Here is a 12,836-nt window from a genome sequence, read left to right as displayed (position 1 = left end):
CTTGAATTAGTCTTTTGTTTTGTTGTGGTTTTTTTTTTTTTTTTTTTTTTTTTTGGAAAAAATATTCTCTGAGCTCCCATGCATATTACAAGATAAATTAAGGTTGAAAAAAAAAAAAAAACAACTGCAATAAAAGATTAAAAGCTTTCAGTTCTTTTTAAAAAGCCCAACTGTGTGTGCACTTTGGTAATTATGGGCTCAATTATTTGTGTGTATGTTTCTACCAGTTCCACACATGATGGTTAAAGGTCAAGAGCATAGTAAGTTCAGTCAGAAAGAAACTTATAAAATGATTCAGCACTCATTAACTATAAAAAAAATCTTTAAATGAAAACAAGTGAGGTAAATTATGAACATGGATTCAAGACACAAGAATGGATGGGCAATGCAGTACATACTCAGGGTTCTTATATGGCATTGGGTTCATAAAAATGTACCAAAGTATTATAAAAATTTCAAGATGAAAGTTTTATATCTATATAGAGAACCAGTTTTACTAAAAGTGTTATCAGTGGGGAGCTCTCTGTGTCTCCATCTGCTGCTAGTGGAAGAGGGCTTCTTTCAATGTCACAAGAAAAACAATTTCCTGAGACTTGCATGGGAGAATAAGTGGCATTCATTTGCATGGAATTAAACCCATGAGTTTCTAAGGTCCCTTGCTCTCTTTCCCACCATGGAAGAAGTCCAGCTGTTTTTTTTTTGTTTGTTTGTTTGTTTTTTTAGCAGAGCTAGGATTTCCCTGAGTTTCCATTCCTTATTTGCACAGTCTAATCCAGCATCAGGCTAGCTTAGTTTGTGTTCCCAGCTGTAATCCATTGTGTGTGGGGTCCACGTGGCCATGGGCCATGCAGTTTCTAGGACCACATGGCTATGGAGGGAGGGAACATGGGCAAGTGCAAGGAAGTAGGAGCAAAGCCAGAGGAACAAGGGAGTGAGAATTCCTTTGTCTGGGGTTCTTTACCTTCTGAGATTTCTCATGCCTGCAGAGACTCCACCCCCTCTAGCCAATTATCCTTGGTTTAGGTTAGACTGACAGGCACCTACTCTGTGTCACCCTACTCACTGCATGTGTGCCTATCTTCTCCTTTGCTAGACTCCTTCCCTCAGTGATTTTCAGGGAATGGACCAGAGGTTCCCTGGGGAGTGTGAAATTGTAGCTTCCTGGTGAAGCTGTCCAGATGGCCATACTTACAATGTCTGGCATCCCTTTTGCTCCTATCCTATATAATAAAAGGCCAATATGCAAATTGACTGAACGGCAGAACAACTGGTCACTATGACGTGCACTGACTACCAGGGGGCAGATGCTCAATGCAGGAGCTGCCCCCTGATGGTCAGTGTGCTCCCACAGGAGGCGTGCCGCTCAGCCAGAAGCCCTGAGCTGGGCTCACGGCTGGTGAGTGCAGCGGTGGTAGCAGGAGCCTCTCCTGCCTCTGCTACAGGTGGACGGTAAGAAGTGAGGGGTCCCGGACTGTGAGAGCCCCAGATTGCGAGAGCAATGTCTGACTGCAGAAGGATATCCCCCAAGGGCTCCCAGACTGTGAGAGGGTGCAGGCTGGGCTGAGGGAACCCCACCCAGTGCACAAATCTTGTGCACTGGGCCTCTAGTTATTAATATTTATAACTAGCTAAGTACAATGGTAACAATATATTTAGAAATATATAGTTAATAGTAAAACATACACAGGTACAAACAGTCTATGATGAGTTGAGATAATACACACACACACACACACACACACACACATCTCTTGTATTTCTTTGGTGTATTTAGGTAGAACAATTTGAAAAAAAATCTAAAGAACTAAGACACAGAGGGAAACAGTAAAACTATCTGGTGTGTTATTATCTTTATTGAACCTCCTTTTTCTTCATTGTTCATAAATATGTTCAAAGTGTTAGATTAGAGCACAAATTCGGACTCATAATTCATCTCTCACTTCTTCTGATTGATGCACTTTAAGTTCTTTTAGAAAAGAACATTTGAATTTACTCAGATCTCTTATTTTTATTCTTTTATTGGTTTTTAGAGACAGAATAAGGGAGAGGGATAGAGAGATAAAACATCGATGAAAGAGAGACATTGATTGGCTGCCTACTACATGCCCCACTGGGGATCCAGCCTGCAAGCCAGGCACGTGCCCTGACTGGGGATCTCTTGGTTGAATACTCAACCACTGAGCCAAACCGGCCAGGCTACTCAGCTCTCTTTTGGGTGACATTTGTGTTAATTCTCTCTTTTGTCATTTTCAGTCATCTCAAAGGCTTATGAAACAGATATGAAAACATAAAGACCTTCCATCTCATGTCACTCAAAGGACTAACTCTTGGCCTAAGTGTTCCATTTTTGGGAGGATTATGACATGCAGGTCTTTGACATGTCAAATACCCTTCCTATAAATTATGCAGAATCAATTATGCCAGAATTGAGCAGCTTTTTTTTGGTTAGCACCATTTTCCACTGATAATTCTTCTTCCCTGTCTTGTTATGTGTTTTGAAAAAAAAAAAAAAATAAAGAAAAGGGTATGTAAATATCTGCTTAATCAATGAGAAAGAAAAATCTCCCTACCTTCCCTCTCCCTCATACCAAAGATCCTATCTAATAAAGAGGGAATATGCTAATTAACTGCCACACCCTCAAAGATGGCAGTGCCCACAGACAATAAGGAGGGAATATGCTAATTGACTGCCACACCCTCAAAGATGGCAGTGCCCACAGCCACAAGATAGCGGCACTCAGTCCCCTCAGCCCTGCTGGGGTGGCAGACATGTGGCAGGGCTGAGCCCACCCCCAGGTGGGCCCGGCCGCTCCACGTGCCTGCCTCCAGAGTTCCCCAGTCCCTTCAGACCCCCAGCCACCCAGGGCCCACCTGAGGTGCAGGCAAGCCTCGGATGGTGGCTGCCCAGCCACCCAGGGCCAGCCTGAGGTGTAGGCAAGCCTCAGATGGTGGCTGGCCAGCCACCGAGGGCCACTCGTGGCTCAGGTAACCAGGGCCACCGGAGGCTCAGGTAACCAGGGCCGGCCGAGGCTTGTGCTGCTGGCAGTGGCAGCAGCAGAGGTGTGATGGGGGCGTCACCTCCCCCTGCTCCCTGGGTCACCTCCCACCCCCGAGGGCTTCCAGACTGTGAGAGGGGGCAGGCCGGGCTGAGGGACCCCCCCCTCCAGTGCATGAATTTTCATGCACCAGGCATCTAGTCTATAATAATACAATTTCAAATGTAAAAAGAGAAACATATCTATGTGTTTTCTCAAAGCAATGCCCTTACAATGATGGTTTAAAATTATACTGGCAATGGCCCTAGCCAGTTTGGCTCAGTGGATAGAGTGTTGGCCTGAGGACTATTGGGTCCTGGCTTTGATTCCGGTCAACAGCACATACCTTGGTTGCATATTCCCTGGCCCTGGTCAGGGTGCATGCAGGAGGCAACCAATTGATGTGTCTCTTTCACATCGATGTTTCTCTCTGTCTCTCCCTCTCCTTTCCACGCTCTCTAAAAAATCAATGGAAAATATCCTCAGGTGAGTATTAACCAAAAAATAAAATAAAATAAAATAAAATAAAATAAAATAAAATAAAATAAAATTACACTGACAACGAACATTATAACAATAAAATTAAGTAAACTTAAAATGATTTCATTTACTATACTAAATAATGAAAAGGTGATATGCAAATTAATCCTCACGCCCTCACAAGATGGCTGCTTATGACCAGGCTGGCAGGGGGGTTAGTGAGGGATGACCAAACGACTGAACAAGCAGGCTGCGTGGGGCGACCAAGCTGGCAGGGGGGGGGGGCAGTTGGGGGTGACCAAGCCGGCAGGGGGCAATTAGGGGAGATCAGGCTGGCATGGAGAGGCAGTGAGGGGTGATCAGGCCAGCCGGGGAGGGGAGGGCAGTTAGGGGCAACTAGGCAGGCAGGCAGGTGAGTGATTAGGAGCCATTGGTCCAGGATTGTGAGAGGGATGTCCAACTGCCGGTTTAGGCTCAATTCCAGGGATAGTGCCTAAACCAGCCTTCGGACATCCCTCAAGGGGTCCTGGATTGGAGAGGGTGCAGGCTGGGCTAAAAGGACCCCTCTCCCCATGCATGAATTTTGTGCACTGGGCCTCTAGTAACATTATAAATGGTAAAATACTTAGGAACAAATTTAACAAAGAAGTGCAAGACTTATACATTAAAAACTAAAATATTATTGAAAGAAATGAATGAAAACCTAAATAAGCAAAATATATATCATATGATCTTGGATTGGAAGACTTAGTATTGTTAAAATGGTAATGATGCCCAAATTGGCCTACAGATTTAACACAATCCCTTTCAAAATCTTGGCTAACAATTTTGCACAAATTGACAAGCTAACATTACTGTTTATTAAGAAATGTAAGAGTCTCAGAATAGCCAGATAATCTTGAAAAAGAACAAAGTTGGAGGGTTTATACTTTCCAATATCAAAACTTATTATATATAGTCAAATGACATCACCCAATAAGTGAAAATATAGCACACAAAATGAAAGACAATATTTGGAAATCATATATTTGTAAAGGTCTAGTGCCCAGAATATATAAAGAACTCTTACTACTCAATAAAAACAAGGCAAACAACCCAATTTAAAAATGTACAAAGTACTTGTATATACTACCTAAAAAAAAAATATGACTCATCTATATATATATAAAAGGCTAAGATGCTAAGTGTCTGACCATCCGACTGGTCACTATGATGCACACTAACCACCAGGGGGCAGATGCTCGATGCAGGAGCTGCTGAGCTGCAATGATTTGGCAGCAGCAGTTCTCAGGTGACGCACCTTGAAACCAGAGAGGAGGGAGCCCAATTCCTCATGGGTCCACACGATTCCACCTTTGGCCATGGGCTATGTTGTTGCTGGGGCATTGTCACCCCAAATCTGGTTTACTGCACACTTGTGTTTGAGTTCCAACTTTGCAGAGTGCCCTCTCACACTCCGGGACCCCTTGGGGGATGTCGGAGAGCTGCAGGCCAGGCTATAGGGAGGGACCACAGGAGGTTGGCTCCAGGGGTATCCAGCCCGTCTTGCCCAGTCCCACCCCACCGGCCACCTTCTAATTAATTTACTTTCAATGTGCACGAATCTGTGCACTGGGTCACTAGTAAATATATAAAAAAGGTGTTCAACATCACTAGTCATTAGGAAAAAGAAAATTAAAACTACAATAAAATACCATTTCAAACCCAATAGGATTGTTAAAATAAAAATTAAACAAACAAACAAACAAACAAACAAACAGAAAATCAAGTGTTGACAAGAAGAAATTGGAATCCCTACATATTGCTGTAGGTATTGTAAATTGGCTAATGGCACTTTGGAAAATAGTTTGGCTGTTCTTAAAAATGTTAAACCAAGCATTATCATATAATCCAGCAATTCCACTCCTAGGTAGATACCCAAGGGAAATGAAAACATGTGCCCATTAAAAAACTTGAATAAGAGTGTTTACAGCAACATTATTCATAATAACACACAATTGGAAACAACCTAAATGTCCACCAACTGATGAGTGGATAAATAATATTAGGTAAATCCATATAATGGAATATTTTTAGGTAATAAAAGGGAATCACTTATTGAAATATGCTGCAATATGGAAGAACCTTGAAAACAATGTGCTAAGTGAAAGAAGACAGTCACAAAAGGTCACATTTGTATTATTCCATTAATATGAAATGTCGACAGTAGGTAATGCATAGGAATAGAAGCTAGACTAGTGATTGTCATGGGAAAGGAAAAGGGAGAAGTGAGAATGGGGAGTAGCTGCTAATGGGTAAAGGGGTTGTTTTGAGAATGATTAAAATATTCTAAAATTAGTTTTAAAGGTTGCAAAACCCTGTGAATCTACTAAAAAATAACATTGAATTATGCACATTAAGAGTATGAATTTTATAGAATATGAATTATATCTTAATAAATCTGTTATAAAACTGATTATATAACAAAAGAAAATATTATAAAACATAATAAAATTACATATTTATCTTCTTTTTAAGAGTTTATAAAATGTGTTTGTTCCTTTTTGCATTTTGACATTAACCCTCTTAGCGGGCCTATGGTTTGGATAGCACATGTTACAAATAAACGGATGTGCACAAAATGGATTGCAAAATTTACTTATTTCCATAGGCAAAGACATGCTTTTAAAGGCCCCATTTAAAGTATATAATTTCATATTTCATCAATCTCCTTTATTGTTAGTCTGTCTGTCTATTCATAGACTTAAAATACATTATGTCTACTTTTAAAAGACTTTAATAGAGCTTGTGTTCACTTAATTCTTTTGTTTTATATATAAGGACACTGAAGCCCAGAAGAGTTAAAATCCAGCTTTTAAGCACTTGCAAAACAAATGGATTGGGGTTTAGCTGCTGGGTATTGCTTTGGGTCATGTGAATAGAGCACTGGACTGGATAAAGGAGGCCTACAGTATATTTAAATCTCAGAACTGTCACTTATTACCTGTCCCATTTGAAACATTGACCTATATACTTATGAACATGTTTTTGTTAAACTAAAACAAAGAGCAGATATTGGTTGCTATTATTGTTAAATAGAGAACCTCTAAATCTTTTTAAAGGGGAAATGTAACATTAAATTGCCAAAATGATATATACATCTCATCACACCATTATAGCATAGATATCAATTTCCCTTAATTTGTTTGAATCCCAGTACTATCATTTTTTAGGTGAATGATCTTTTTCATTTTAAGGAATGATGATTTGTCATTTTCAAACCTTAGTATACTAGCTCTTCATTTTATAGTTGTCTTTGGATTACAGTAATAAGGTCATATTATAAATGAGCCAAGTCATAATGCAGTTATACCCATATATATCTACTTCACAGAGGACACCTTTATTTTGAATTTAAATATCATTGAAGACCATAGATCTCAACATACATAAATTAGATTTTTAGATCCTTTCTGTGGAAAGGATAAAATATTGGCTTAAAGCCTCATTGGCACTTACTCCATCAGTATGTGCATTTCAAGCTTTATCGGCTTAAGAAGAAAAAGCATTAGCATTCATAGAACCATGCTAAAGATAGGAATGGAAGCAAGCAAGCAGGTTGGTTTTCTCAGGAAATAAAGTCAGCACAAATATCATTTGAAGTCTCGACATGGACTTCACTATTAGAGCTACTTTATGATGAAAAGACATCACCAAAAAGAAACATCCTATCCATAATTTATATACTTACATTGGAATGCTCTTCAGAAGAACATGAAAGAAGACAGAGAGTACATAGAGACTGGAAGTGTATGAGGTATGAGCATGTTGCTGTTGTGATGTAGGAGGGATGGACACTAGTTACTTCATTTTTTAGGGTTCTCCTTAGAAGGTAGAAGTGTGAGTGAAGCCATGACATTTTCAAGTGATATGTGTGTGTGTATGTGTGTGCATTCTCAGAAGTTCAATGAAAAAAAAAAGTATCTTTATACCTATGCAATTCATTGACTATTAAACATGTTAAATTTTAAAAAGTTATTAAATATTGATGTTAAACAAATGAAAGCATTAAAAAGAATTCTGATGAAATTATATTTAGAAGTATTACCATATTTATACATATCTTAGTATTTCTGAGCCCCTCACAATTTCATCAATGAATAATAATGTGGATGCTTACTGGTTACACTAAAGAGGTTAGACATCAAACACTTTCCATGTCGGATATTGCAATAAACTCTTTTGACTAATTTAAAAATTTTATAGCCGCTGTTGATTTTTGGAACTGCAACATTGTCAGTTTTATATTAATATTGCTATAAAAATATTGATGAGCAGATTTGCTTCCTTTCTTAATTCATTGCCTCTATCTTTAGTTTCAGTTCTTCATTATGACTGTTTTTTTACTTTCTTGCCTCACTGCCCCTTTTGTGTTGTTATTCTAGTGTGGTTTACAATGGCATTCCCTTTTGAAATATTTCACTAACCAGGATCCCTGGGGCATACTTAGTTCTTCTAGTTTCCTCTTTTTTCAAACATCATCTTGCTTGTGCTCAATCAGATCAATATGCTTAGCCGATTCTTTCAATACTCTTCATTGTCATGCAACTCATGCTTTATTCTAGGGTTTTTAACTTACACCTATTTTGTTTTCCTCTCACACACACGGATAATACAATTCCTTCAAAGCTTGCATGTTGAATGAGTGTATACTGAGAGAGGGGTTTCCTTGGAAACACTAAATACAGAAAGCCTTTATATCTTTCTGTTCATCAACTAGTGAATTGACAGCTGTTGCTCTGTAGAAATTGTGAGTTCATTGCAGAAAACTATGCACATTGTTAACTGTAAAGAGTGCCTCACTGGATACAGTAATGAGGAAAAGAAAACAATATGCTTCACAGATAGAATAAAACATTTGTTTTAAAACCTTAGAAATGTCACATTGTAGTATAAATTTCTATCTTGGTCTCTTCATAAGGATTTGCATTCATTTAGATAGGTTTGATGAAATAAAATTATTGCCCATTTATCTTTGTCTTCTGCCATTATTAATAATCCTATATAATAAGAGAGGAATATGCTAATTATCTGTTACGCCGTGAGACATAATGACCAGATCACGGATCTGCAGGAGGGTGGGGTAGCGAACTACAAGTGGGCGGCGGTAAGCTACAGGAGGGGGCAGGGCAGTAAGCTCTGAGGGGGGGGGGCAGGGGGAGCTATAGGAGGGCAGGATAGCGGGAGGAGAACTACAGGAGGGTGGTGGCGACCTACTGGTGCATGGATTCCTGCACAGGGCTACTAGTTAAATATAAAATAATGTGATTTTTGCTGATGCTTTTAAAATCTGTGCTCTTATTGGAATAAACTATAATCATAATTCATGGTTAAACAAAGATAGCTTATACTCCTTGAGTACTTATGAATTTGTTGCTTAGATAAAAATCAATATGACATAATTTTATTCTTTCTTTACTCATTTCATAAGAAAGATACATCTGAAAGTCATTTATATCATATAACAGTATTTGCATAGGATTCTTCAAGTTAATTCTTTTTTATTTATTTGATTATAGCCTTTTCTCTTTTTCCATCTTTATTATAAGTTATTAGCTAGATTGGAGTTTGCTAATTTAATAAGTGAAAAAGTCTATACAAAATAATGAATATGTCAGTTTAGAAAACACTTTGAAACATTAAGTCAGATAGCATGTATAAATACAAAAGAGTATATATATGGCCAGATTATTATGATCTTTGAACGCATAATAATCTGGCCACTCAGTGTATATATCCTATCTAATAAAAGAGTAATATGCAGATTGACCATCACTCCAACACACAAGGTGACTGCCCCCATGTGGTCAAAGATCCTGCCCCCATGTGGATACAACATGGCCACCACAAGATGGCCAGCAGGGGAGGGCAGTTGGGAGGGACCAGGCCTGCAAGGGAGGGCAGTGGTGGGTGATCAGGCCAGCAGGGGAAGGCAGTTGGGAGGGACCAGGCCTGCAGGGTAGGGCAGTTAGGGGTGACCAGGCCTGCAGGGGAGGGCAGTTAGGAGTGACCAGGCCTGCAGGGGAGGGCAGTTAGGGGCAATCAGGCTGGCAGGGGAGCAGTTAGGCATCAATCAGGCTGGAAGGGGAGTGGTTAGGGGGTGATCAGGCTGGCAGGCAGAAGCGGTTAGGGACAATCAGGAAGGTAGGGAGGTGAGCAGTTGGGAGCCAGAAGTCCTGGATTGTGAGAGGGATATCTGATTGCCCATTTAGGCCCAGTCCTACTGGGATCGGGCCTAAACGGGCAGTCGGACATCCCTCGAGGAGTCCCAGATTGGAGAGGGTGCAGGCTGGGCTGAGGGACACACACCCCCATGCATGAATTTCATGCACCGGGCCTCTAGTAGTATATATATTAGAGGCCGAGTGCACGAATTCGTGCATGGGTGGGGTCCAGCCAGCCTGGCCAGGGGGAGAGGACATGGGCAGTTGGCCAGCCTGCCTGCTGGCCAAACTCCTGGTTGAGGGGACAATTTGCATATTTGCCTTTTATTATATAGTATATACACTGAGTGGCCAGATTATTATGCGTTCAGATATCATAATAATCTGGCCACTCAGTGTGTGTGTGTGTGTGTGTGTGTGTGTGTGTGTGTGTGTGTATATATATATATATAGCTAAGTGACCAACTGTATATCCATCCAAATGTCCAACTGACCGACTGACCAACTGGCTGGTGCATATGACGCACACTGGCAATCCTATATAATAGAAGGCTAATATGCAAATAGGCCGAACAGCAGAACAACTGGAACAACCAAACAACTGGTTGCTATGACATGCGCTGACCACCAGAGGGTGTGTGTGGAACATAGAGGGCATTGGCCATGGTGGGATGGTGGAACAGGTGAGCGGGGGCACCAGACCAAGGTGGGGTGCCAGTCGCTGACATCGGGGCAAGCTTCTGGTGGTTACTGAAAATTCTTTGCTCCCGTGTGCTGCGGTCCTGCCCGGAGCTTGCACCTGCTGCTCGTGCTGGCTCTGCTCACACCTGCTGCCGGCACCAGCCCCACTCACTCCCCAGCTGGCACCGGAGCTGCTGTTCACACCTGCAGCCAGTGCCCAGTGGCGGTCCCAATCACTCGGCGCCATCAGTGGGTGCGAGCAGTGGCTGCTGGCCCCAATTGCCCCTGAGGGCTTCTCCACCTCCTCCTGCTTCTGAGGGGTGAGTGGAGCAGCAGCTACTGCTCACACCCGCTGCTGGTGCTGGCCCCAATTGCTCCGCATTGTCAGCAGGTGTGAGTGGGCCCAGTGCTGTCAGCATGTGGGAGCGGGGGCAGTGGTAGCGTGGCTGCTGGCAGACTCAGGACTGGGAGCTGCAGCGGGAGGGGCCGGGTGGGGGCTCAAAACCCGCCCCTGTGCTTACCGCAACCTTGTGGCCCACAGTTCCTTTCAAGGTGCACGAATTTGTGCACTGGGCCCCTAGTTTAAAAATAAATATTGACTCGTACATCCACGATATATATAAAGTTCCCATCGAATTTCTTAATTGTATTACTCCTTCAGGAATGCTGTGTCATAAATTAAAATTGAAAGTAGGTGCAATCATCATGCTACTGAGAAATCTTAATTTGCAATGGTACTGGATTTATTATCAAAAGATTGTGACCTAACATAATTGAAGCTGAAGTATTAATAGGATCTGCAGAAGGAGAGGTTGTTCTGACTCTAAGAATTGATTTGTCCCCATCTGACACGGACCTCCCAGTTAAATTAATTCGAAGATAGTTTCCCGTGATTCCAGAATTTGTGATGACTATTAATAAATCACAAGGACAAACTCTAGACAGAGTAGGAATATTCCTACCAGAACCCGTTTTTGGACATGATCAATTATATGTTGCTTTCTCTCGAGTTCAAAGAGTGTGTGATGTTAAAGTTAAAGCTGTAAATACTTCATCACAAGGGAAATTAGTCAAGCACTCTCAAAGTGTTTTTACTCTTAATGTGGTATGCAGGAAGATATTAGAATAAGTTTAATCAATTTATCAGTCATTGTTTTTATCAGTTGTTTTTATATCATGTTTTTGTTGTTTTTATATCATGTCTTTGTTGTTGGTATATCATGTTATTATTGTTTATTTATTAATAAATTTATATATTATTTTCATATACATTTTACTAATTTTCTTTCATCTCTCACACTTTTATTATAGAGAAAGGGCAAATAGCGATATTAAAATATTGCTTCTAATTAATTTCCTTTCAATGTGCATGAATCCGTGCACCGGGCCACTAGTATTTTAATAAACACTTAAATATGACAAACCATTTCAAGAAGAAAGAACTTTCAACCAAAACATTTGTACTTGTAACTATATATATTCATGTTTCATTCATCTGAAGTGGAAGATAGATCAAAAGGCTTCAGATTTAAGGACTGAGACAAATAAGGAGAGCTTGGCTCTTGGAACTAAAATGAAAAAAAATGTTATTTAGTGGGTTTGGGTCCAGGTCCACCCTTTCATTTTGGTAGCTCTTTATTTTACTGCCATCTATTAGGAATGGTTGCCTTAAGCTTAAATTATGTAGACTTTATGAGATTTCTACTGAGAATGATAATTTTCCTCTCCCATTTATTTCCATATAAAGTCATAGAAATATACTTTCATTACAGAGAAGTTTTTTTCTAAAGTTGGAGAAAAATAATTTCTTTAATATTTTACCCCCACCAGTTCAGCACACAGGAGCACTGTTCTCTGCCAGACCTGACCAGAACTAATTACTGTGTGTGTGTCTTGGGTCCAAAGTTCTCAACTACCTTTTTAACCAACTACACAAATGTCCTTTCATCCTGGGGTCCTGGGTGATTTGTGATCCCACCTGCTAGCTTGACACACACGTTCTCTTCTTAACTCATTCCCGATGTCTCTGCAGCCTGGCAGGGGACCCCACTGGTTAGGATCTCATCAAAGCTGAGCAGCTTCCAGGCAGAGGAAAAGGCAGAGTGGTGCCGTGCCTAATTGGAGCATTGTGAGTTACACCGTGAACGGGGCCATCTGGCTCGCAGGCACAGCATAATGCTGCATTCTGTCACCAGTGGATGCTGAAGTTATTTCAGCTATGACATATACAATCCAAGCAGGACTTGGTTCACACTTGACATGTCTCTGACTTGACATGTCTCCTCTCCATCATCTCTTATGAAGTTCACCCTAAAGTTTACAGTATCAGGCAGCTCACAAAGTACCAAAAGAATTTGGTAATTCAGGATCTTGGAATAATTTCAGGATCTTGGAGCCTTCCTAAAAACCTGGAACTTGCCTTTATGTATAGAGTGAA

The sequence above is a fragment of the Plecotus auritus genome (assembly GCF_963455305.1).
Source record: "Plecotus auritus genome assembly, chromosome: 1".
Lineage (NCBI taxonomy): Eukaryota > Metazoa > Chordata > Mammalia > Chiroptera > Vespertilionidae > Plecotus > Plecotus auritus.
This window is presented reverse-complemented; position numbering follows the sequence as displayed.